Source organism: Dromiciops gliroides, chromosome 6 (assembly GCF_019393635.1).
Source record: "Dromiciops gliroides isolate mDroGli1 chromosome 6, mDroGli1.pri, whole genome shotgun sequence".
NCBI lineage: Eukaryota > Metazoa > Chordata > Mammalia > Microbiotheria > Microbiotheriidae > Dromiciops > Dromiciops gliroides.
This window is the reverse complement of record NC_057866.1, coordinates 155,955,837-155,981,297: the sequence shown is the minus strand read 5'-3', so window position 1 is coordinate 155,981,297 and position 25,461 is coordinate 155,955,837. Positions and strand designations below refer to the sequence as shown.

The 25,461-nt window shown below is 37.1% G+C and overlaps 1 protein-coding gene across 3 annotated transcripts in view; it reads left to right on the top strand.

Moving 5' to 3' along the window:
* INPP4B (inositol polyphosphate-4-phosphatase type II B) overlaps window positions 1–25,461 on the top strand; it is a 965,936-nt gene that overhangs the window by 914,410 nt on the left and 26,065 nt on the right. The window lies entirely within an intron of this gene.

Below are 25,461 nucleotides of genomic sequence, written 5' to 3'. Positions count from 1 at the left end.
ACATCCTCTGATTCCAACTCCAACACATTTTCCACTGTTCTACACTGGTATGATTCTTCTGGCCTCTGGGGTTGGACTTAACAAATCCAATCTCTTTTCCACATAAATGCCCTAGATGATTGAAGATAGTTATCATATATCTGCCTAAGTTTTCTTTCCTCCAAGAATAGGATATGGAAACTCCATCAAAGTATTTTCTTATATGTATTTGCATTTACTTTATATTATTTCACATCAATAAATATAGTTGCTTCCCTTAAAACATTCCTTGCATTCTAAGAGTTCCTTAATGTTAGGACAGTATTGACAAATTAAAGGGTTTCAGAGATAGTAAGAGAAAGTAACTTGATTATTTATATATTTTGAACTTCTTATAAACTCATGAGGACTCTGTTGAACCTTTATTCCCACACATCACTCATCCACACATGGAGTAGGGACTAACGGGGAGGAGAGAGAAGTGTGGGAGAATTCCTAAGCCACTGAGAGAGTAATGCTTTTTTTTTAGTTTTGCTTTTGAGACAAAAAACCTGATAGTGTTTTAAGACACACATTTATTGAAATGGAAGATGAAGTGATAAAAATAATGAATAAGTTGGGAAAGAATGTAGCAATGGTGATTACTTAGGGTTAGGGGCTATGGAGCTGTGCTAAAACCACCCTCAAAGTAAAACTGAGAATACTCTATCGCTCATCTCTGTATCTAGTTTAGAACTCTGATAATGAAATGTATCTCATTTGGGTAACTATGGAGTAGAAAGACTCATTATGAAGAAATATAATAAATAATAAACATGAATACTTTTAAAAATGTATTGCTTATTTTAATTTTACATCCCCTTCATTTCTGAATATATTTCTCCCTACATAGCAAGCCATTTAAAAAAACAAACAAAAAACAACCAATACATGAACTGAGTCTAATAATACCCCTAGTCCACAACTTCTGCAAAGAAGGGAGGAAAGTCCATTTTCTAATATCTCACTGGAGACTATCTTGATCTTTATAAAAGCACATCATTCAATTGCATTTTCCTTGGTGTTCATGTTTGGTTTTATTTTATTGGTGTTCTTATCTTTCTGAACCCCTTCTAATAATAACTACTTCCACTTGTTGGCATCCTGGCCAAATTGTGTGAGGTGAAACCTCAGAGTTATTTTGAATGACCTTTTATTAAAAATGAGCTTTTTGAATGCTGGAAATCTTACTACTCTTTCTATTTACACTCTTATTGTCCGTGTGTTTTTTATTTCCCCGATTCTGCTTATTTCACTTTGCATCAATTCATACAAGTCTTCCTATGTTTCTCTGTATTCTTCATAATTATCATATAAAGACAATCACCATCATAGTATTCCATTGCGTTCATGCCACATCATTGGCTTAACCATTCCCCATCTTATAGGCATCTACTTTGTTTTAGTACTTTACTATCACAAAAAGTGCTACTGAGGATATTTTGATATGTATGGTATCTTTCTGGCTTTGATTTATTTGGAGTAGATGCTTAGATGGGAGATTCTCTGAGTCATGGGATCATAGATTTAGAGATAGAAGGGATCTTCAAGATAATCTAATCCAGTTTTATAGTTGAGGAAACCTCCTGAATGATCAAGTTATTTGATCATAATCACCCAGGTCTATTCCTTACTAGCAGCAGAGTCAGTATTTGAACCCAGATGACTTGGTTCCAAATTCATCACTCTTTTCATCATACCACTTCAGTCACCATTCTGTTATCATTTCAAATGGCTTTCCCAAACTGTTGGAGCAATGCATTGCTCCATCAAAAGGTCATTGGTGTGCTTGGCATCTGGCAGCTACTTTATAGTCATCTTTGCCAAATGTGTGAGAAATGAAATCTTGGGGTTGTTTGGAATGGCGTTTTTCATAGTAAACCTGAGCATTTGAAAGCTAGAAACCTGAACATGGAAATTATTTAGAGTTATTCAGTGGGGCATAACCAGGAGGAGTAATGGAATTAATTGAATGGAAAAAATAGAATGTCTCCACAGAAACATGTTCAATATGTTTGTTGATTAAATGCTGGAGAAATAGGGAGAAAATAATATTGCCCAAAGTTACTGGTAGGGAATTTCAGTGAGAAATACATCTGAGTTTCTTTTAAATGATAAGAGAGAAAGCACTGTATAAGGATAAGAGTACTGAGCATATCGTCAAAAGATCTGGGTTCAAATGCCAACTCTATTACTTACTAGGTCTGTGACTGTGAACAACTTAACTCTGATCTCTCTGAATCTAAGTTTCCTCTTCTGTAAAAGATGTCTACTATCTCATAATGTTATTGTAAGGAATGTGTTTTATGACATACTATTTAAATGTGAATTCTTATTTCTATAGTTAAAAATTAGGCAAGATAACTAGAACGATAGCATATGGTTAAATGTAGGTGACTGAGATTTTAACATACTATTTGACAACATTTCTTGAGGAATTTCTATGGAAGAGATAGAAAGATGTGAGCTAGTTGATATTATCATCAGGGTAAACCAGAACTGGTCAAATAGTTGGACCCAAAGAGTAGAATTATTAATGATTCAATATCGACTTGGAAGGTTTTTATTGAAGTGCCTCCTATCTATCCTTGGCTCTTTACCAAATGATTTAGATAAAGACCTAATTGGCATGCCTATAAAATTTCTGTCTGACATAAAGCTTAGAGGGTTAGTTAAGATGAACGAAAATGGATTCAAGATTCAAAAAAAAAAAATCCTGATAGGCTCCAGCACTGGAAATCAACTTTACAAGAATGAACAGGATGGAGAAAGCATCGATAGGCAGCATAAAAGGTCTGGGGGGTGAGGTTTAGTGAATTAATAAACTTAGTATGATTCAGAAATGTACAAAGAAAGTCAGTGTCAGGAATTGAGGTAATCATGCTACTTTCTGAAGTATCATGTTCACTTCTGAGCACTACACTTTCCACAGGATATTGACAAGCTGGTAGAAATTCCAGGAAGGATATAGTTAGACTGATGAATGAGAGGCTTCAAGATCATTCTATGGGAGCACTAGCTGAAGGAACTGCGGATATTTAGCCTGAGGAAAAGAAGTCTGATGGCTCTCTTTAAATATTTGATGGGTAATATGAATGATGAATTAGATTTGTTCTGTATAGCTGTAGAAGACAGAACTTGGTCCAATAGGTGGAAGTTTCAAAGAGAGAAGGCTCAAGATGCTATTAAGAAAAACTTTATCAGTATTAGATCTATCCCAAAGTGTAATGGGATGCCTCATAAGGTTGTGAGTTCCTTCATACTAGAGGACCTCAAGAAAATCTTAAATGACTATTTGTCAGGTACAATATAGACAAGATTTTTGTCCAAGAACAGTGGCTTCTGGGTACCCTTCCAACCCTCAGCTTCTGTAATTCTATTGTAAAGAAAATGATATCACTTTCCAGCTCTAATTTACTAAGCATTTAAAAAGTTTAAATTACACAACAATGAATGAAGAAAGACAAACCAAAACAGTAAGGAATGAAGGGAGGAAACAAAAGGAATTAAAGAAAGGAGAGGAGTCTCAGGAATGGGAGAGTGGAGGGAGAGAGGGATAGAATTTGGAACTCAAAGCTTTAAATAAAAATGTTTGTAAAACTATTTAAAGAGGAGAAGGGAAAGAAAGAATGAGAGTAAAAGAGAAAAAAAAAAGAAAATCCACTAAAAGATTATAAACAGTGTATAACCCAACAAAAGACTAGTTAGCCTAGCCTCAAAGAAACACATTTCTAGAGTTTGCCATTGGAAAATAGCTTGTTTGTATAGTCCAAAAGCAGTTTGGCATAGTAGATAAAGAACCAGCCTTAGGACAAAGATGACCTGTGTTCAAGGCCAGTCTCTGACACTTTGACGACAAACTTAACCTTTCAGACTTCTAGACATCTCGTTAAGGCTCCATGTTGCAAAGAAGGTGTTGACATGCATCGGTCGAAGGAATTTCTTCACGAGGGAGTTCCCTATACTGTAGAAATTCCTGGTACAATCCAAGAGTCATCATAGCTTAGATTTGCATAGTGCTTTCAATTCTGCATATTAACAGCATCTTAATAGAATTTTAGATCCTGAGAGTTTCAAGGGACCTTGAGAGTCATTTGAAAAAAAATTAAAAAGATAGATAGATAAATAAATAAATATATTTTTTTAAAAAGACTCATCTGGTCCAGTCTTCACTGAATGCCCTTGTCCCTTTGACAGCATTATCTTGCATTTCTTTTCTACTTGTGCCTACTCTTTCTTTATGTAAAAGTAACTTATTCCCCCAGTCTGAAGTAGATAAACATAAATTCTGAAGACTTGACTATGGCAAAAATGATGTATTTAAAGAACCTAGGAATAGTTATAGGACACATTTAAAAACAGACAAAAGAGCTTGCTCTGTTCTGCTTTCATTCTATCCATTGATGGCTGAGTTGTCAGTCAACAACAGGTCAGCCAGGGACAGATTTAATTTAGTGTCTTACCATTGTTGGCTAGTCTGATGTTGGTTGATTGTTTACCTGGTGATGAGGGACTCAGGAATGCCAGATCTGACTTCTTTATCACCTTCCTTTCTACTGACTCAACACAAGAATAAAGTCTCAAGCAGCCATCTGAGGATGCTGCTTCAGGGATGATGGAAAAGCAGTGGGATGCGGTTCACTTCTTTGATTGCTACTTAGTGTCTCCTTCATTGGCTCATAAATAGTTGGAGTGATCAGAGAAAGGGGAGGCAAAAGAAAAACTTTCTGTCTGAGGTCCAGGTGTTGCCAAATGAAGCTAAGCACCCAAATGCCCTCAATCTGGATACTTTACAATGAAGAAAAAAAATTAAATGCCCCTTTGGATTCAAATCTAGTTGTCTAATCTACTTCACTTAGAAATTCCACTCTTTGACAACTCAATTTAGCCTTCATTCTTTAATATTCAGAATTGGCCCACACACAAAAAATTCACTGATGCCAAATGCCATTCTATTTTTGTTTATTAATTTATTTAGTTTGCAGGGCAATGAGGGTTAAGTGACTTGCCCAGGGTCACACACCTAGTAAGTGTCAAGTGTCTGAGAACGGAGTTGAACTCAGGTCCTCCTGAATCCAGGGTGGGTGCTTTATCCCTTTATCCACTGCACCACCTAGCTGCCTCTAAATGCCATTCTTTATACACACACACAAAAAAAAGCATAACGTGATTTTGTTCTGCAACCCCTCTTTCCGTAATTTTAATCATCATTTAAAATATTAGTGTTAATACTTAAAGGGTAATTTTTACTCTCCAAACAGAATTTTTATTTACTTGAATTAAAAAAAAATTCCCTGGTTTTTAAATAATTCATTCTCAATTGCTAACAATGAGAGAGCTAAGGGGCATGAAATTCTTTAGTGGTATAAATATAAAAATAGACTGAAGATGATCTAACCTTTTAACACTTCTTTATATCTCCCAATATACTTCTTTATATGGATCTCCACTTCTAGCATACCTTGGTGAGAATAGACTGAGCCTACAAATAGCATGATTTAAGGTACTCTTAGAAATAATAACTATGATTTAACCGTGTTTATTTTAATCCAGTTGATAGGAATGCAGATGAAAGCTAGTCCAATGAATCAGGACAATTATTTGCTTCAAACATCTATTCCATTAAAAGGAGTGTTATATCTGATCACAATACTAAATGATATAAACCATGCTATTGTGGTCCTGAGATTCTGACCTTTATCCGGACTTTAAGATCATTTGGCAAATACTCTCGTCGAGTGCTTGCTTTGTAGATATACCCCTGTCCAAATGAGCTTAAAATTCAACGGGGAGATTTAAATACCCTCACAAATAAATATTCTGATAGTCAAATAACAATTATTAAGTGCTTACTGTACACCATGTACTATACTAAGTACTAAGGATATGAAGATTAAAAACCTTAGTCCCTGCTCCTAAGGAATCCACATTCGAATGGGGTTGAGAGCATACAAAAAAAATGGACATATATATATGTGTGTGTGTGTGTGTGTGTGTATACATATATATGAAATGTAAATGGAAGGCAGTCTCTAAGTGAAGTCACTACCAGCTTTGTTTGGGTTTTCAAAAACACCTTTAGTGAGGTGGGTGTGGCTAGGTGCCACAGTGGTTAGAGCACTGGCCCTGAAATTGGGAGGACCTGAGTTTGAATCTGACCTCAGACACTTACAAGCTATGTGACCCTGGGTAAGTCTCTTAACACCAATTGCCTTAAACATCTGGGGCCATCTCCAAGCATCCTGATGTATATCTCACCCTTGAACCCGGATGGCTGTGCAGGAGAGAGTCAGGTTGGTGACCTTTCATAGCCCTCCCTCACTTAAATGCAGTTCAGTGTTGGGGCAGCTAGGTGGCACAGTGGATAGAGCACTGGCCCTGGATTCAGGAGGACCTGAGTTCAAATCCAGCCTCAGATACTTGACACTTACTAGCTGTGTGACCCCGGGCAAGTCACTTAACCCCAATTGCCTCACCAAAAAAAAAAAAAATGCAGTTCAGTGCAAGTCATGACATCACCCCGATGTCATGGTCTTCTTTGAGAATGAAGGACAAATAGAAACAACAACAACGGGGACATGGTCAAAGTCTCTAGATAAGACCAACATTGATACTTTCTCTGAGTAGCCATATTGTAAAGTAAGATCATAGAATCACACATGGGACCATAGAAGCCATCTAGTCCAACCCTCTCATTTTACATATGAGGAAATCAAGGCCTACGGAAGTGGTGACTGTCACATACGTGATAACAGTCAGAGGTGGGGATTTGAACCCATGTCCTCTCACTTTTCATTGTAACTTGCTGCCTTCTTAACACAACTTTACCCATGATGGCATACTGGACAACAGAGAGATGCTAAGCATGAAACTCAGTTGTAATCCCCCAAACCTGATACCACAGAGGTCAACATAATTCAACCTAACACTGCTATTTACCATCCTTCCTTTCTCTTAAATATCCCAAGCAAAATGGCCCAACACTGACCCAAAGTGGTGGTACGATAGAGGGATGGGCAAGTACATGACTGCTCCTTTCTTTCTCCTTAGTGATGAACGAGACGTTCTCTCTCAGCTTTGAAACAGCTACTGCCTATGGTGCTGAATGCTGCTGTGATATACAAGGCTCACAAAGCTAATTTTATATGTATATGTGTATATATACACACATGTATATTTATATGCATATGTATACATAGATATACAGATATACAGATATATTTTATACATGTATACAAATATATGTTTTACTCACATGGCCCTTATTATAATACATATATACATATGCATATGCACATACATATATATTATAATGAGGACCATGTGGGTAAAACAAAGGACTAGCTATTGAGCAAAAGGAAAGAACACTGACCAGAGTGCAGACTTCACACAGAAGTTGGTCCTGCCACCTGGGCCTTGAAGGGAAATTTGGTTCAAAGTCATGGTGAGGCACTTAACTTTTTTCTACATCATTTCCACTGAGCACCCTGAAAATGTTTTATTGGAAGAAGAGTGTTTGTTGAGCCACATTAGCCTTTGGATGGGTTTGAAGATATGTTGGAATCATTAATATGTTTACAAATATTCCCAATACCTTCCAGCATCAAAGGAATAAAACATCTTATGGTTTGTTGCCATCAGCATGGCAACCGTTGTACTTCTAGATCTGTGGTTCTATGAAATTAAATACCCTCACACTTTCGCATTAGCAAATGTAGTAAGGGTTGGTGATTAGTAAGGGGAATGAGTGAGTATTAGGAAAAGTATACTTTGAGAGATGCATGAAAAATAATTATTTATGCCCATACTGCCCTAGCTTCTATATAAATCTCTTAAGCACAGTGCCCTGTACAGATTAGGTATTTAATAAATGTTTCTTAAACTAAACAGTTCATCAGCAGTGGGATAGGTTGTATCAGGAAGAAGTGAGTTTCCTGTCAACAGATCTAGGTGACTTTGTTTTTTTCCTATGTAGAGGGATAATGAGTCCCATGCTCACTGAGATCCCTCATGACTCAAAGATTCTGGGATTCTATTTGCATCTTTAGGTTGAAATTTTTCAGTTTCTTTTTAACTCATTCTAATTTACTTCTGGCACTGGGCCTGTGTGGTCCTTGTTAATTTTCTTGTCAGAACTAATCTTTTTTTTTGGGGGGGGGGGTGGGGCAATGGGGGTTAAGTGACTTGCCCAGGGTCACACAGCTAGTAAGTGTTAAGTGTCTGAGGTCGGATTTGAACTCAGGTACTCCTGAATCCAGGGCTGGTGCTTTACCCACTGCACCACCTAGCCGCCCCCAAGAACTAATCTTAATGTCACTTCTAATCTTGGAAAGTATATGATTCCAATCTTGGAGTCCTTTGAAGATAGAGTACTTAATGCAATTTTAAAAAATGAATTCTAAGTAGAAACTGGAAAGTATTAAGGAGGCCATACATAGGGGCTTTTTTTTTCAATTAACTACCTCTTGGGGGGGGCAGCTAGGTGGCACAGTAGATAGAGTGCTGTCCCTGGAGTCAGGAAGACCTGAGTTCAAATCTGGCCTCAGACACTTGACACTTACTAGCTGTGTGACCTTGGGCAAGTCACTTAACCCCAACTGTCTCACAAAAAAAAACAAAAAAAAAACTACCTCTTGTTTTATTTCCCTCCTATCTATGCTGAAAAAAAAGGGGAAAAAAAAAACATGTAATAAATATGCAAAGTCAAGCAAAACAAATTCCCACATTGGTCACATCATAGATTCTCTCTCTCTCTCTCTCTCTGTCTCTACACACACATACACACAGAGGAACGTATCCCCCCACACACCAATCTTGTTAAGAGTTGGGTCCTTCATTTCATTATCAGTCCCCTGGAATCATAGTTGATCATTCTGTAGATTTCATTCCACATCCAAAAGACTTGAAATACCGATACGGAAGGAAATAGAAAGAAGGAAGGAAGGAAGAAACATGTTAAAAGAGGCTGCAAAATAAACAAACAAATAGCCCCTAACCAGGAACATTAATAAACTATTTAGGTAGCTCTGGATAGATTCAGCTATTTTGGTTAGTGATTTGGAGCTACACTCAAAATGTTACTTGTACAGTTTGTAATGTGTCTCACAAGCCCCTTCCTATGGGTCCCAACCAGGTGACATAGGAGAGAAGCTTTACATGATTATGAATCAATGAATAAAGCATAAGAGAGATGTTAATTATGGGTTGAATTCTGAATAACTTACTAATGATGACTATTAATCATTCATAATTTTGATCAGAGCTGTTTTCACAATCTCTTCTTATATATAAATGAAATGTGTTCTTAATTGTGGAAGTTTATGATAAGCACATGACATTCCATTAGAGACAATGCATTTTATTATGGTGTAGACTATAGCTTCCTTTCTATTTGTAACCTAGTTGCCTATTTCCATGATGCGTTGAGCATGGATACACTGACATGGTGAAGGGAAGTTTTTTTCCTCCTAACACTTCATTACTAGAAAACCATACCTGAAATATAAGTAAAAGGTGGAGAAAGTCTTTGATCAGACTGTTTATGTTCCAGGTCAAAATTTGGATAATGGAATAATAATGTAATGAAAAAGTGGGTTGATAAGTTAGTTGAGAAACAAATTGAAAGTCTGAAGGTCTTCAGTGACCAATGGTTTGCATTCTCAAGTTATGGTGAAATCAGGCTACTCCTGGGTAATAAGAGGAAAGATCTTAATTTGCCTTTCAGTGTGGCCTGTTGTCTTTCTATCTTGTTTCTCATTTACAGCATGGTAGAAAATAAATGACAGAGATTATATTCATGTGGGTCAGTATCTTTACTACTGAGAGTAAGAACTTTTATGACCAGTTTTTCCAGTTACAAAATTCTCTGAAGATTTACAGTACTTAGAAGAGAGGAGGATTTTCCCTCTGCACTCTTTAATGGTTTACTTTCTTGGAAATTTGCATGCAGAAATAATGTTTATAGACAGAATAGTTTTCAGCAGAGAGTCCATTAGCAATAGTTCTATATGAAAATCTTTGTTAAAATACACACTGTTTTTATCTAATGGGACCACATCCCTTTCCATGGAATATGTATAATTTTAAAAAAATATTTAAAATAAAAATTAACCAATATTTTTATCAGATTTCAAAAAATATTCATTAAATAACTACTATGTACAAAAGATTGGTATAGAATTATTGTGGAATCATAGCATTCAAACTGGAAGGGACCTTGGATAGGACCTAGTCCAATCTCCACATTTTCCAGGGGAAAAAAAAAAAAACTTCAACTGAGGCTTACAGAAGTTAAGTACAGAAGTTAAGTGAATTAGCCAGGGTTTCACACGTATTAAGTAGCAGAACCAGACTTACAGTCATGTCTTTTTATTCTAAATACACAATACCATGTGCCCTCCTTTTAATTTCGGAGTATTCTTATCTATAATGACTTCTGACACATCATCCTGATATATCTATATATAACAAAATCTAGGCATGGTTTTCTTACCTCAAAAATGATAGAATTCCTTTGACTACTGATAATTTCAGAGAACACACCATCTCGTGTCATTTGACCTCATAGTGTCACTGAGAAGAGATTAAGGGACAAAAATGAGCTTCCTAGTTCAGAGACACCCATTGGAAAATATTGTTTTAGAACTGCTGATTATATTTTACTCAGCTCTTTTTGTTGGACTGATTCACATACACAAATACATGCATACTATGCTTTTTAATTTGTGGCTATATTTAGACTTAAATAACTTTGTATAGTGGATAGAGAGCTTAACCTGAATTTAAGAAGACCTGGATTCTGGTCCTTCCCACACATCCTAGCGATGTGGCCATGGCAAATTTACTTCATCTCTCACTGCCTCATGTAACAATCTGCGATCATTAAATTCCATTAAGGGAAGATATTTCCACACAAGGAATTTCCCCACATTGATAAAATCACAGGCCTGCTTCCCCTAAAAAGAAAAGAAATGCTAACTTTAATATATTTATATTTATAAAGGAAGAAAAGTAATGGAAAGAATGAATGTGAACTATGGGTGTCTCTTTTTACATACCAAACAAGTCTTTGTCCCCATCAATCAAAGAGCATCCCACTGATCAGACTTATTTAATGGGCTGTGTTGTTTTAAAACAAAGTTTATGGCTACTCTTTGCTTCCAGCCTTTAATGGACTATAAATATGTCAGTATTCTAAAAACTTTGATAAAGTAAAGAGATGTTTTCCATTGAATACAGCCATAGCTCCACACATTGTATGTGTATGTTTTTGATTTTATCATCTTGGTAACTTAAGGTACCAGGGTGGACTTTAATTGGTACCTAATGTCAAAAATAGCTCAATGAGAACAGTTTATAGACTTTAGAAGGCAAAAATCTTCTTGAAAAAAAAAGAAAGTGGGTATCGTTAAAGAGGCCAACATCTATCCTCCTTTTGTAGATAGAACACACATCAAGCTAAAGTGTCCCTTAAGGGTACTGTTATTTCTATTTCCTAAATCCTGAGTTGTCCTACAACATAGTCCTCTGTTTGTGGATGTAGTTAATCCTTTTTAGTTCACTATCTAGCCTCTTAAAACCACAGTATAATTCGATATCATTTCTAGAAACCATTTAGATGATATTCAAATGCAGGCCAAGGATGCTCTGTTTGGACAGCATGCTCAAAGACTTAATCAGAAGCTGAAGAAAAAAGGAAGAGACTCCACTGAAATATGTGTAGGATGATCCCATTTTTTTATTATTTTTTTGTGCAGAGACATCAGCAACTCAGTGTTTCCCATCCTGAAGGCAATCACTCTCCCCATTATCATGAAGCATCATCCCCTTAAGCGGCACAATAGGGATGGCAAAACTCATTCTGGCCCCAATTTCAGTTTAATTCCCAACTGGAACTTGAAATGAGGCTGTAATGAACTTGAACTTTCTACACTGATTATCTCCTGCCCGCACATAAAAGTGTTCAGATCCAGTCAGGGTATTTGCTGATCCCCTTCGGAAGGCATTCTTTTCTTCCGAAGGAGATTAAAAGCAGGCGGTTATGGTGCTGAAGATTATTACACTGAACACAGGGCAGCCATCCAGGTTTGAATTCATTTTACTTTGTATTTAACAGAGTCCAATGGAATACCATAAGACATGATCAAAGGATTTTTTTAAATGATCCTTAAAGCTATGTTCCCTTCAAAAGTTACTAGATGAATGCATAAAAAGTCAGCATCATTGTCTAGGGAATATGCAGAAGGGAAAGTGCAAAGCATCTCAAGGAAAGAGAGACTTCACATGGTCCTCAGGATCACAGAAGCATGGATTTTGAGTTGGGAGGAGCCTTAGAGGTTATCTAATACAGGGGTTTCAGTTATTCTCCCAAGTTGACTGCATGCAGCCCTTAGCATTCCTAAGTATGGCCCAACCAGATCAAAATATATTTGGAATTATTTAACAAAGTAAATAAAAGTACAATAAAACATAGATATTATATATATATGTATATGTATATATATATATTTTTTAATTTTTAAATTTTTTTAGTGAGGCAATTGGGGTTAAGTGACTTGCCCAGGGTCACACAGCTAGTAACTGTTAAGTATCTAAGGCCGGATTTGAACTCAGGAACTCCTGACTCCAGGTCCAGTGCTCTATCCACTGCACTACCTAGCTGCCCCGATATTATATTTTAATACCAAGTCAATATGCAAACCCCAGTGTAGCAGCCCCTGTTTTTCTTGGAATTTGACAACATGGATCTAGTTCAGGCTTCTCATTTTACAGACAAATGAACAGAGGTAGCTGTCAGAGAGATTAGGTCACTTGCCAAAGGTCATACATTTAGTAAGTGGAAAAAAAGGGGATTCATACCCTGGTCATCTGATTGCAAATTTATTACTTTTCTTACTAGACCATACTATCTTTTTTATGTCCAAAGCACCCCCTAGCAAAATGTTGGGCCGTTAGAGGCATGCATCCATTCTTTTCATTGGCCGAGAACTTTTATGACTAACATCCCAAGTGGCTGCCTAAATCAGTCACTGAACCTCCCTAAACAAGTTCTTAGTGATCTGGCCACTGACAGGAATATAATACGTGCCACAGTTAAAGACTCACACTGTAGAAATCAAACAGACAAACAACGACTGCACTGTGGAGCTCTAATGATTAGGAGGGTACTAGATTCGGCTCAAATCAGCTTGGAAGAGCCACTTGCTAAATTTTCAGTTCTGAAATCATCCAGCGCTACATTTCAAGACTTGATTCATTGTTTTGTTGATTGGGTCTAAACTTAAGAAAGTGATGGAGAAAAGTTAATAATGTAGGTTATACTTAAAAATAGATATCACACACTTTTTTTTTCAGAGAGCTAGTTGATAAATGTACAAAAATGTATAAAAGTATACCCTTGAGATCTGTGATCTCATCAGTGGGGTAACTCTACCCTGTGGGTCAGCTCTGATCCTCACAATGAAAATGTATCCCCTCTTACAATTCAGTGAATATATCACTCTGTAGCGTGTGTGTTTATGTTTTCATATACATTCTTCATGGACATCACATGCAAAATGGTGTTCACATTACTCTGGTTGTCTTAACATTTGTTGTGGTTGTTGTTCAGTGGTTTGAGTCCCTGGCAAAGATACTGGAATGGGTTGCCATTTCCTTCTCTAGCTCATTCTACAGATGAGGAAACTGAGGGCAACAGAGTTAAAGTGACATGTCCACAATCACAAAGCTAATAAATGTTTGAGGCTGGATTTGAACTCAGGGAGATGAGTCTCCCTGACTCCAGGCCCAGCCCTTTATCTATTGTTCTACCTAACTGCTCCTGTAAACATTGCATATATATACAAATTAAATGTGCTTACTATCCATCTGTTATCTTTTACTCCAAACACATGGACTATCCACTTCCTTTTCTGAGCAGTTAGCAGAGAGAGAGAAAGAGAGAGAGAAAGAGAGAGAGAGAGAGAGAGAGAGAGAGAGAGAGAGAGAGAGAGAGAGAGAAGAGACAAGAAGAGAGAAATCCTTTAATCCTTTATACAATCACTATAGTTAGGGACTGCTTTTGGAGGGATAAATTCCAGGAATGATGAAATTATAGTTCTATTGCAATTAAAAAAATGAAGATGGGGGTTCATGGTAAAAGGGTAATGTAACAGGTGGTCACCCTATGTGTTCCCTGGGAAACCCAATGATGTCAAGAGAAAGCAAGGCAGGTTTTCAGTTCATTTTGGTGAAGCCCCTGCTGTGAAGTTCTGGGAAGGTGTGGAGAAAAGTCACATGGGGGGCGGGGCACCTAGGTGGTGAAGTGGATAAAGAACCAACCCTGCATTCAGGACGACCTGAGTTCAAATTTGGCCTCAGACACTTGACACTTACTAGCTGTGTGACCCTGGGCAAGTCATTTAACCCTCGATGCCAAGGAAAGGAAAGGAAAGTCACACACACACACACACACACACACACACACACACACAGTATGTGCAGACACAAATAAGTTTCGATCTGTGGCTACAGAGAACATCCAAATTGATGAAATCACAAATCCCTTTGAGTACTGGAGTCATACTGCTAACACTCCTCCCTGCTCAAACCACCTCTAGATTGTTTGAAGGATATTTAGTCCGAGGGGAATGAAATGATAGCTGTCTTCAAAAGGGCCATCATATGGAAGAGAGAGTAGACTTCTCTTCCTGCTACCAGATGGCAGAACTGAGATGAATGGATAGAAGTTGAAATGGCATGCTTCATATTGTTACACGCTGTAACAATGAAAGCTCTCCAAATAAGCTATCTTGGGAAATAGTAGAGTTCCTCTTATTAGAAATTTTCAGGCAAAGGATAGATTGCCATTCATCAAGAATGGAAAAAGAATAGAATCCTCTTTCAGGTTTGTGTTGGGATTAGATATCCACTAACATTCCAGGCAAATCTGAAACTCAGTGATCCTCCTGTGTAAGTCTTCAGTGAAAAAAATATTGATTCATTGGGGGTTTAATTGCACTTTTATTATAGTAGATAATCATTTGTTTCAAGTAAAATAATTTCGTCCATCTCATTTTACAGCAGTGACACAGGCTCAACCAATACTTTATGTGCTGACTATCCTAATCACAGCATAATGTGGTTTACTGTGTCTTACATGCTAGTCAAATATTTTAATGCAGAAAAGTTTTCTTCTATATAATGGTCAATATTATTTTAATAAATTAGGTGTTTAAAATATTTAAGGAGCTTCCTTTCAAATGACTTTAAATTCAAGGTTTGCCAGTTTAGTATGGTCTTTACTCTTCTTTGGAAGGGGAGAAGGAGTTGGGAAGGAGCTAGTGTAGAAGTGATTTCCAGGGCTAGAGAAGACATCACAACGGTTCAGTTAAGCCTATCATGGAACTGGAGTCAAAGAACCAGAAAGCCATGTGACTCCTACACCTGAAAAGCATGCCCCCAAACAGAAGGCACCTTGAACAGATCCTGTAGCTACTCATCACTTTATTGGTATTTGCAGAAATGACAACAAAAGTAGTTGCACAGCAGAGATGTCCCAACTGAGACACCCTGAGAAACTACAGATGAGTAACATGCTGGAAATGGCTTTATATACAGTGCTGCTAAAACTATATGACATGTTTAGTCTTTGCTCCCAGTCAGAAGCATTAGCATCAGGGAGGATTTTGATGTTGGTGATCTGATTGCTCTACTTGTCTCATGGTACTGGTAAAGATGATTGCAGAGAATGAAAGTGATTCTGTGGGCAGGGTATTAATGTATGGATCAGATCCTGGGGCACCAACCCAGAGGAAAAATAGGATATCCTTGCATTACTGAGCTAATGGAGACCCCACTGTCTTAATCCAAGGGAGGGGCCAGGAAGGAATTGAGATAAGCTACCTTGGTCAGACTGTTAAGTGGTGTTAATGACAACTGGCAATACAATAAGCTAATTAGGGTTTTAAGCACTAATTAATTTTGGGGGTGGGGGGCAGAGCAATGAGGGTTAAGTGACTTGCCCAGGGTCACACAGCTAGTAAGCATCAAGTGTTTGAGGCCAGATTTGAATTCAGGTCTTCCTGAATTCAGGGCCAGTGCTTTATCTACTGCACCACCTAGCTGCCCCCTACTAATTAATTTTATTTTTGTTGGTTTTGGGCCAGGCAATGGGGGTTAAGTGACTTGCCTAGGGTCACACAGCTAGTAAGTGTCAAGTGTCTGAGGCTGGATTTGAACTCAGGTCCTCCTGAATCCAGGGCCAATGCTTTATCCACTGCGCCACCTAGCTGCCCCCTTTACTAATTAATTTTAAACCACACTGAGAGTATGGCTCTGAAGCATCTACCTGAGGAAATTAAAGGTTATCATGTCAATGACCCTTTTGACATACTGTGGAAGTCTAGAGACTCTTTCTCAGAATAATATTTTAAATGTGTGTGTGTATTTCCTTGGAAATAAATAAAAAGTAATGCTTTTTTTCCCTCTTTGGAAATTTTCATGCCATTTTTACTTCTGCCTATCCACCCTCCCAAATATTCACTCTCTTCTATCACTCTCTCTTATTCCCTTTCCCCTCCTACTTTCCTACAAGGTAAGATAGAGTTCTATACCCAAATGTGTGTGTGTGTGTGTGTGTGTGTGTTATTCCGTCTTTTCAGCCAATCCTGATGAGCATCCCTTCTGAATCTTTCCTTCAACTGTAAAAAAACAAAAAACCAAAAACATTTTATTACCTCTTTTATGCGAGATAATTTACCTTGTTCCTTCTCTCCCTTTCCCTTTCTTCTAGTGTATTCCTTTCTCTTGTCTTAATTATATTTTTAGATATCAGCCCTTCATATTCAACTCATACCTGTGCCCCCGTCTGTAAATACTCCTTCTAACTGCCATAATAATGAGAAAGTTCTTATGAGTTACAAGTATCATCTTCCCATGTAGTAATACAAACAGTTTAATCTCATTAAATCCCTTATGATTTCCTTTTCCTGTTTACTTTTTTATGCTTCTCTTGAGACTTGTATTTGAAAGTCAAATTTTCTATTTAGCTCTGTTTTTTTTTCATGAAGAATGCCTGAGTCCTCTCTTTCATTTAACACCCATTTTTCCCCTGAAGGATTATACTCAGTTTTTCTGGGTAGGTGATTCTTGATTGTAATCCCAGTTCCTTTGCCCTCCAGAATATCATTTTTCAAGCCTTCAGGTTCTTTGATATAGACGCTGCTAAATCTTGTGTTATCCTAACTGTGGCTCCATGGTATTGGAATAGTTTCTTCCTGACTGCTTGTAATATTTTCTCTTAGACCTGAGAGGTCTAAAATTTGGCTACACTATTCATGGGAGTTTTCATTTTGAGATCTCTTTCAAGAGGTGATCAGTGGATTCTTTCAATTTCTTTTGTACCCTCTGGTTCTAGAATATCAGGGTAGTTTTCCTTGCTAATTTCTTGAAACATGCTGTCTAGGCTCTTTTTTATGGTTTCCAGGTAGTCCAATAATTTTTAAATTATCTCTCCTGATTCTATTTTTCAGGCCCATTGTTTTTTTCCAATGAGATATTTCACATTGTCTTTTATTTTTCATCCTTTTGGTTTTGTTTGATTGTTTCATGATTTCTCATAAAGTCATTCAGTTCCATTTGCTCAATTCTAATTGTTAAGGAATTATTTTCTTCAGTGAACTTTAGTACCTCCTTTTCCATTTGGCCAATTCTACTTTTTAAGGAGTTTTTTTTTTTCTTCAGTGAATTTTTTTAGCCCGTTTTTCCATTTTGGTCAATCTTGATTTTCAAGGCATTCTTTTCCTGATTGCCTTTTTTTTACCACTTTTACCATTTGGCCTAGTCTGATTTTTAAGGTGTTATTTTCTTCAGTATTTTTGTGTGTCTCTTTCCTTTATCAAGCTGTTGATGTTTTTGCCATGATTTTCTTAAATCCCTCTCATTCCTCTTCCCAATTTTTCCTCTACCTGTCCTACTTTATTCTCAAAGTCTTCTTTGAGCATTTCCATGGCCTGAGAAGTCTATATTATTTTTAAGCGAAATTGCATCAAAGCACCTTTAACTGACTTAAAATATCATCTCAGATATTTATGGGACTCTTACATGTCACTGTAAGGATCAAAATAAGTGTTTAAAGAACTATTCCAAGGCAGAGAGGCAGGAATAATCCTTATTTTTGTTTTAATTTTCTATTTAAATCAGAGATCAACTATGTTAATCCAATGCACAATAAAATCTTTATCTCCAAGGTGATAACAAACAGTAGACTTAGAGATTTGGAAATGTCCTCAGAGATCATCTAATCCAATCCTTTCATTTTACTGATAAAGAAACTGAGTCCCAGAAAGGGAAAGGGACTAGACCAAGCAATCTTCCACTTAATGGCGAAGCCATGTCTAGACCACATCTTCTCATTCCAGAATCATATTCGTTCTTTCAACTATACTACACTTTTCCCTCCTATATATACCTCATCTATATTTCAGCTTCCTCATTTCTCTAAAATGTGCCCTTCTCCCTAACACGCCAGTTTTGTTTCTGTTCGGCCCCCTGAGTTTCTGAGCCAAAGACTTAAATCCCTGTGTAGTCATTTAGAGGAAAATTGTGAGGGGAATGACTTATTGGCTAATGTCTTGCTGGCCTTAAGAATGGTATATGTCTGCGCCACTCACCAATGCAGAATTCAGAATGCTCACTCAGCACATTCAAATTAATAAATTAGATTTTTGCTGAGCAATGTCTGAAAAGCAGCTGAAGTTATTAACAGTACCCTACCACCTTCATCCATTGTCACGTCAGTTTTCCAAGTGATTCTGATGAAAATACCCTCCTAGGTGACTGAAAGCCATAAATGTTAACCTCATTGGACACCAGAATATGGTTTTTTGTTTCAGAAGATTTGTTGGCCACAGATATTCCTTATATTCATCCTATTATTTTGGAAATTCAGTTAAAGAAATTTACTACCAACATACCTTTTATTATAAAATAGATGAGTTTTTGAAACTTAGTAAAATTGGGCCTATTAATGCCTGCCCTTATTCATCCTTGGCCTAAGGACATGAATCTCTTCTAGGGAAATTTTTTGTAGAAAACTAAATTCTAATACACTATAATATAATGGGGAGGAAGTTGACTCTGGAGCAAGGACGTCCTAACTCAGTGACCAGGGACAAGGTACTTAGTTCTTCATGCCAGAGGTAACTAAGACAAAGTTTCGACTGCTTTCCTCAACAGTGGAGAAAGGGTCCATACCACTTTGGACGCTTAGTGTCAGTCAGGACTCTGAACCTCAAGTCTTTCTAACTCCAAGGCCAATAATGTCATGCGATCTCTGTGGCACCTACGTAGCAATAATACATTAAAAAACAAACAAACAAACAAAAAATCCAGCAACAACAACAAACATACCATACAACACACTGGTGGCTACATTCCCCCTGAGCCTCTCTGTAGTAGTTCCCCCCTGTACAGTTTGATGGCACATTTGCTATTTACCCTGGGAACAAAAAGTACTTCATTACGGATTTGTAGGTCTTTAAACCTTGAGAGCAGGAGGTCTCTGTGTCTGTGTCTGTGTCTGTGTGTTTCTGTGTCTGTGTGTGTGTCTTATGCCCGCCCATATGTTTGTATCTGTATTTTAAGATAACTTTTACTACAAAAAAAAAAGGAAGTAAAATACAACTCAATATATCTCTATTGTGGATATATTTCGCTGAAAATGCTCATAAAACATCTTATTTTCAGAAAAATAAGGACAAAGTAAATGTTGGTGTATGAAACAAATGAAATGGTCTGCCTCATTTGTGTCTAAAGATAATTGTTGTGTTTGTTTGTCTGCAGAGAGTAACCCATTGTATGCCTAGGTAATCAGCTACCAGCTTCTGTAAAAACACAAATGGGAAACTCCAAAAAAGTAAATAAGCAGTGAGCTTTGGAATAGAATAGATAGCATTATGTCTCTTCTGTAATCCATTATAAATATTAACAGTTAATAATTTAAACACACTGTATTATCTACCCCCTGTAATTATCTAGATCTCATTTATAAGTGAGTGAATACTGATAATTATTCAACTTATAAATGTTGGAACTAAAAACCCAGAGTGTTTTTAGAAGATTTTTACTTTAATATTTGAGCAGACGATTACTGGAATGTAATGATTGTCTGAGGGCAGACTGAGATGAATATTTATAGCTGAGTGATTTCATCATTTTATTATACATTTTATTAAATTAGATACAAAATGGAAATAATGAAAAGAAATAGGTTGCACCCAAATTTATGATGATAAAAGCAAGCAAGAGGTGGTTTAGAAGTAAAATGTATTTTTCTATTAAAAAAAAATTCTCTATTCAGCAGACCAGCAGATTTGGGTTTACAAAGTTGAAGAAAAATGCATAGAGTGAGAGTTTAATGTGATAAACACAATTTTTATAAATTGTAGTCATAGGAACAAGGGGGGAGTTAGAGATAGTAGTTCAGTCTTTTGGCCTTGATCTTTTTTTTTTTTTATGGGATATTGCTTTTTTTTTTTTTTTTAAAGAGATCATTTTGATTTATAGTATCCCTCACTTTTGGTGAATGGACCAAAGTCAAGTATGCTTACGGATTATGACTACACTAAATCAGTCCATCTAGTCAGTAAAGAAATATTTCTTAGGAATCAGTTACATATAGAAGCCACTATACCAGAAATTTTGAAAGAAACAAAGATAAGTTCCCTGTCCTCAAACAGCTTAAAATCTAGTATTTTGCCCAGGTAGGCAAAAATCTATATTGTGTTGATTTATGGTCTATGTTTCATTGATAAACTCCTGTTCTATAATCTTTATCTACCGCCTTATTATGAAATAGAAGTTACAGGAACACTTAGTTCCAATGCCAGCTTACAGATTCTGGCATTTCCTATTGGTCTAGGAATTAGGCTATTCGATATTGTCCCAACCACATACTTCATGTCTGTTGTCCAAGAACCAAGTTTATAGAAGCTTATCCCCTTTTGGTAGTGGTGATATTTATCTGCTTTTACTGCAGCAATAATTCATGCAGCTCTCTAAGGAATTAGTCAATAAATCAATCGAACAATCAATGAGTATACTCTGAGATAGATTGTACTAGATACTGACGATAGAAAGTCAAAAGTTGTCCAGTCTCTGCCCTCAAGTAATGGGGAGAAAATTATCATCGTTAGTGAGGTGGGCACTAAAATAGACACAATTGCTTGATCCTCTAAGTATTGAAGGAAAAAAAATTATTATATTCTTTATAGTAGCTGAAAAACTCAAATGTGTCTCAATTTTAATTGATCAAAGTTGTTATCCTCTCTTTTATTCCCTTTTTCAGCTCCCCAAAGAAAAATTGTTTTTATTTATGACCAAACTTCATCCACATTAGTACTATTTCATTAAAACTTCATGGGGGCAGCTAGGTGGCACAGTGGATAAAGCACTGGCCCTTGAATTCAAGAGTACCTGAGTTCAAATCCAGCCTCAGACACTTGACACTTACTAGCTGTGTGACAACCCTGGGCAAATCACTTAACCCCTCATTGCCTTGCAAAAAAACCTAACAACAACAAAAAACTTCATGAATGTACTGTAACTTTTTTTTTTTTTTGCAGGCCAGGGTTAAGTGACTTGCTCAGGGTCACACAGCTAGTAAGTGTTAAATGTCTGAGGCCAGATTTGAACTCAGGTACTTCTGAATCCAGGGCCAGTGCTTTATCTTCTGTGCAGCCCCCTGTAACTTTAAAAAAGTATTTGTTCTTCCAATTTTCTTTATGAACATCTGGAGAAATGTAATTGCAATCATTTATGTTTGACTTCTGTGATTATTAATTGACTGATATATTGATACAAGTTTTATTTTGTTAAGACTCCCTAATTAATGTATAAGTAATTATTTAGTGACAGAATTTCACACTCATATTTTAGAGAAAGAAAGCATAAGGCCCTAAAAGAGTAAGCTTTTTGGCCATGCAATTCCACCTTCTCAGAGTCAAAATCAGTTCTTGTAATTCCCACTCCTGAATTCAGATCCCAGTTCACATGCTTACAATTTGCTAAATGTTTTTATTTGATTTATGCTTTGGGGTAATGAGATATAGTGACCCAATTGTCTTTTCTATTGCTTGGCAGTATGTCTTTAATGTATCTTTCAGAGTGCCATTTATTACTTTAGGTACAAAATGAAATTCTGTCTGTATTGATTTACTCACCTTTCTCCAAAGGAGACTATTTGGATAACCACCACATACCACCAACTTCTTTTAATCAAGCACAGCTATTAAACCTTATCTTGGGTGGCAGCCATATTGAATATAGTTAGTTTTTATCACTTGAAAATCTTTATTTCATCTATAATGACTTTGCTTCTCCCTTCAGAGTTCAGCCCAGCAAAACTGCTCTACTTCTCTCTTGCTATCCCGTCTATATTTCTTAACCCTTTGTAATCTGGCTGCTTCTCTATACTTTTAAAGGTCTTGAATGAAATATTTATTTCCAACTAAGGTGGCTCAATGTTCTGGGCTTGAAGTGAGGAAGACCTGAGTTCAACTCTAGAGTTAGATATTTATTAGCACGACCCTATGTAAATCACTTAACTGCTGTCAGCCTCAATTTATTTAACTGTAAAATGGGTCTAATAATAGCAACTATCTCTCAGGATTGAATTTAGTTAATATTTGTAAAGCACTCAGCCCAGTTCCTGGAACTCATTTGGTGCTATATAAATGTTAGCTATTTTTATTATCATCATTATTTATTATTTGGAATTGGCAAAACTTAAAATTCATTGTGTGTTACAAATGAGGGAGTCTCTAACATGAGTGAGTAGGGGAAAAATGGAATTAATGACTGGAGGAAGAAAGTCAGAAGACCTGTAAAGACCAGTTTAGATGCCATCTTCTCTATGAATCCTTTCTTTACCATTCAAAGTACAATACTATATTTAAAAATTATCTCTTGTGCACATGATATATTGCTCCCCCTTCCCACAAGATTGTAAATTCTCTAAGATAAGCTCTTTATCTTTTTAAAATTACTCATTGTACCAAGAATACTGCAGAGCACTGACTAGGTACTCCAGAAATAATTTTTGAATATTTGTTTGTGATGACAATGAAAGAATACCTTTCTTTCCTTATTGCTTCATATTCCTACCTTGATATTCTTCAGTCTATGGGCCTAGAACTAGGCACAGATATGTGATAATTATACTCTAAAACTTGGAGGGGTTGGTGATCTCATAAATGTAAGTACTCTTTCAAACAGTAGAGATTATAATCTAGCCATGCCTTCCCAGTCTACGTGACTCCTGCCCTTGTCCTCCCATAAATCATACATAGGGTGTTTCTTCAGAATACTAAGGGCCTTCTCCTAACTCCTATGACATATTATAGATACCATTAGAATCTGTAGCTAGTTCATTAGTTTTTCCCCACTACATGACCCACCTCATTTCGACTCCAGTCATACATCTTTGAAGCCATTCTTTATTTCACATCTCCTCTACAATCCTTAGCAACTATACACTTGACAGTGGCCCCACATAGGGCCCTTTGCTCATGTGACTTGAGTGCTAACTACCTTAAGCCCAAGGAAGACAGGGAGTCACAGTGTTAATTATCCAGTCAGAAAGTTTAATTAGCTAAATGCAGTGTCTAAAATGTCCAGCTGGTGCTAATCTGCCTCAGCTAGCTGCCCAAACCACACTAACTAATCATTGAAGCATGTATCTATCTTTCGATAGCCCTTTCTTTTTCTTTTTTTTTTTTTTTTGGTGAGGTAATTGGGGTTAAATGACTTGCCCAGAGTCACACAGCTGGTAAGTATCAAGTGTCTGAGATCCAGATTTGAACTCAGGTCCTCCTGACTCCAGGGCTGGTGCTCTATCCTAGGGGCAGCCACCTAGCTGCCCCTACATAGCCCTTTCTTAAGAGGCTTCATTATTTCCCCTAGCCACCAGAAGGTATTCAGCCTATGAAGGCTTGACCTGCTGCCTAACACAAACCACCCCTGTCAGTGGCAGAGCTAAGGTAATTTTGATTAATCCCTCTTTTCCTGCCCTAATACCAGTTTTACAAGAGGAACACAATGGACTATTGCTTAAAATATTAAAATGTGAAATTTGCTACCTACATCTAACTCTGAACCCTCCATCCCATCAAATCATTCACTCTTTCGGATCACTTACCACTTCATTCATAGATTCAGATAATTAAGCATGTTATGATCACAGAGATTTTAATTACACAGAAATAGAAACAAAATAAATATATGTTTTCTTTTACTATGAGAAACATGCCCAGTCCATATACACCCACAATTTGGAAGAATAGGGAAAGGATTTCATTCCCTGCCCTCTAATCTCAGGCTCATGTTTTTAAGGAAAAAGGAGATTCCCATCCCTGTGGCTCACTAGCTACAAAAAATTCTAGCTGCCCAAGTCTTCATTGGTTCTACATAACCGGTTCATAAAGTAATATCTGCTCCTCATTCAAAAATGTCTAAGTGAAGTACTTCTTTCTGGCCACTAAGCTTGGCTACTGCTCCCCTTGTCACTTTACTTTCTTCGTGCTATGGCTTGTGTCTCTCCCTCACATGCTGCCATCTTCGTGGAAGTCTGAATTGCAAGGACAGAGGAAGAAAGATAAAAGAAGTATATAGATAGTTCTATACCATAATGTTGCTTTCTGCTCCCATTGCAATGGAGAGGCCCATGGAAACCCCAGGTGAGGGGAGAAGCCTAATCTATTTATCAATCTATCTGTCATCTATCTATCATCTATCTATCTACCTATCATCTATCTCTCTATCTAAATTTATATTCTAAGACCTTCCAAAACTGCTTTGCCAGCTTCTCACCACAAATTATCTTCTCAAGTTAAGAGAAACACTTTTAAAAGATAAACTGGTGGGGGTGGGGGCAGCTAGGTGGTGCAGTGGATAGAGCACTGGCCCTGCAGTCAGGAGTACCTAAGTTCAAATCCAGCCTCAAACACTTAACACTTACTAGCTGTGTGACCCTGGGCAAGTCACTTAACCCCCAATTGCCTCACACACACACAAAAAAAAGATAAACTGGAAAAGTACAGGCAGGTGGCTGCCTCACAAAATCCAATTCCATTCCATGATGGTCTGTGAATGAAATTCAGGCAGATCCTGTGGGAAGGGATAAGGAGTCAGGACATTGGATAGAACAGTGGCTTGTAATATCTGATTCCAGCCTCTCCCAGAATCCAAAGGCAGTTGTAACTCTAAATGAAAGTTTTCCATAACCCCCAAATTCAAGCATATACAGAACCCTGAATGTGAAAAACCTATGTGGGACATGAGCAGGACTGCAAGGCAGATAAAAAAGATCTAGTGTGTTGTGTAAGACCCAAAAGGATTCCATGAATCTAATTGTCCTATGCATTAACCCAACTTACCTACTGAGAACTGTTAATGAGATACAGGGAA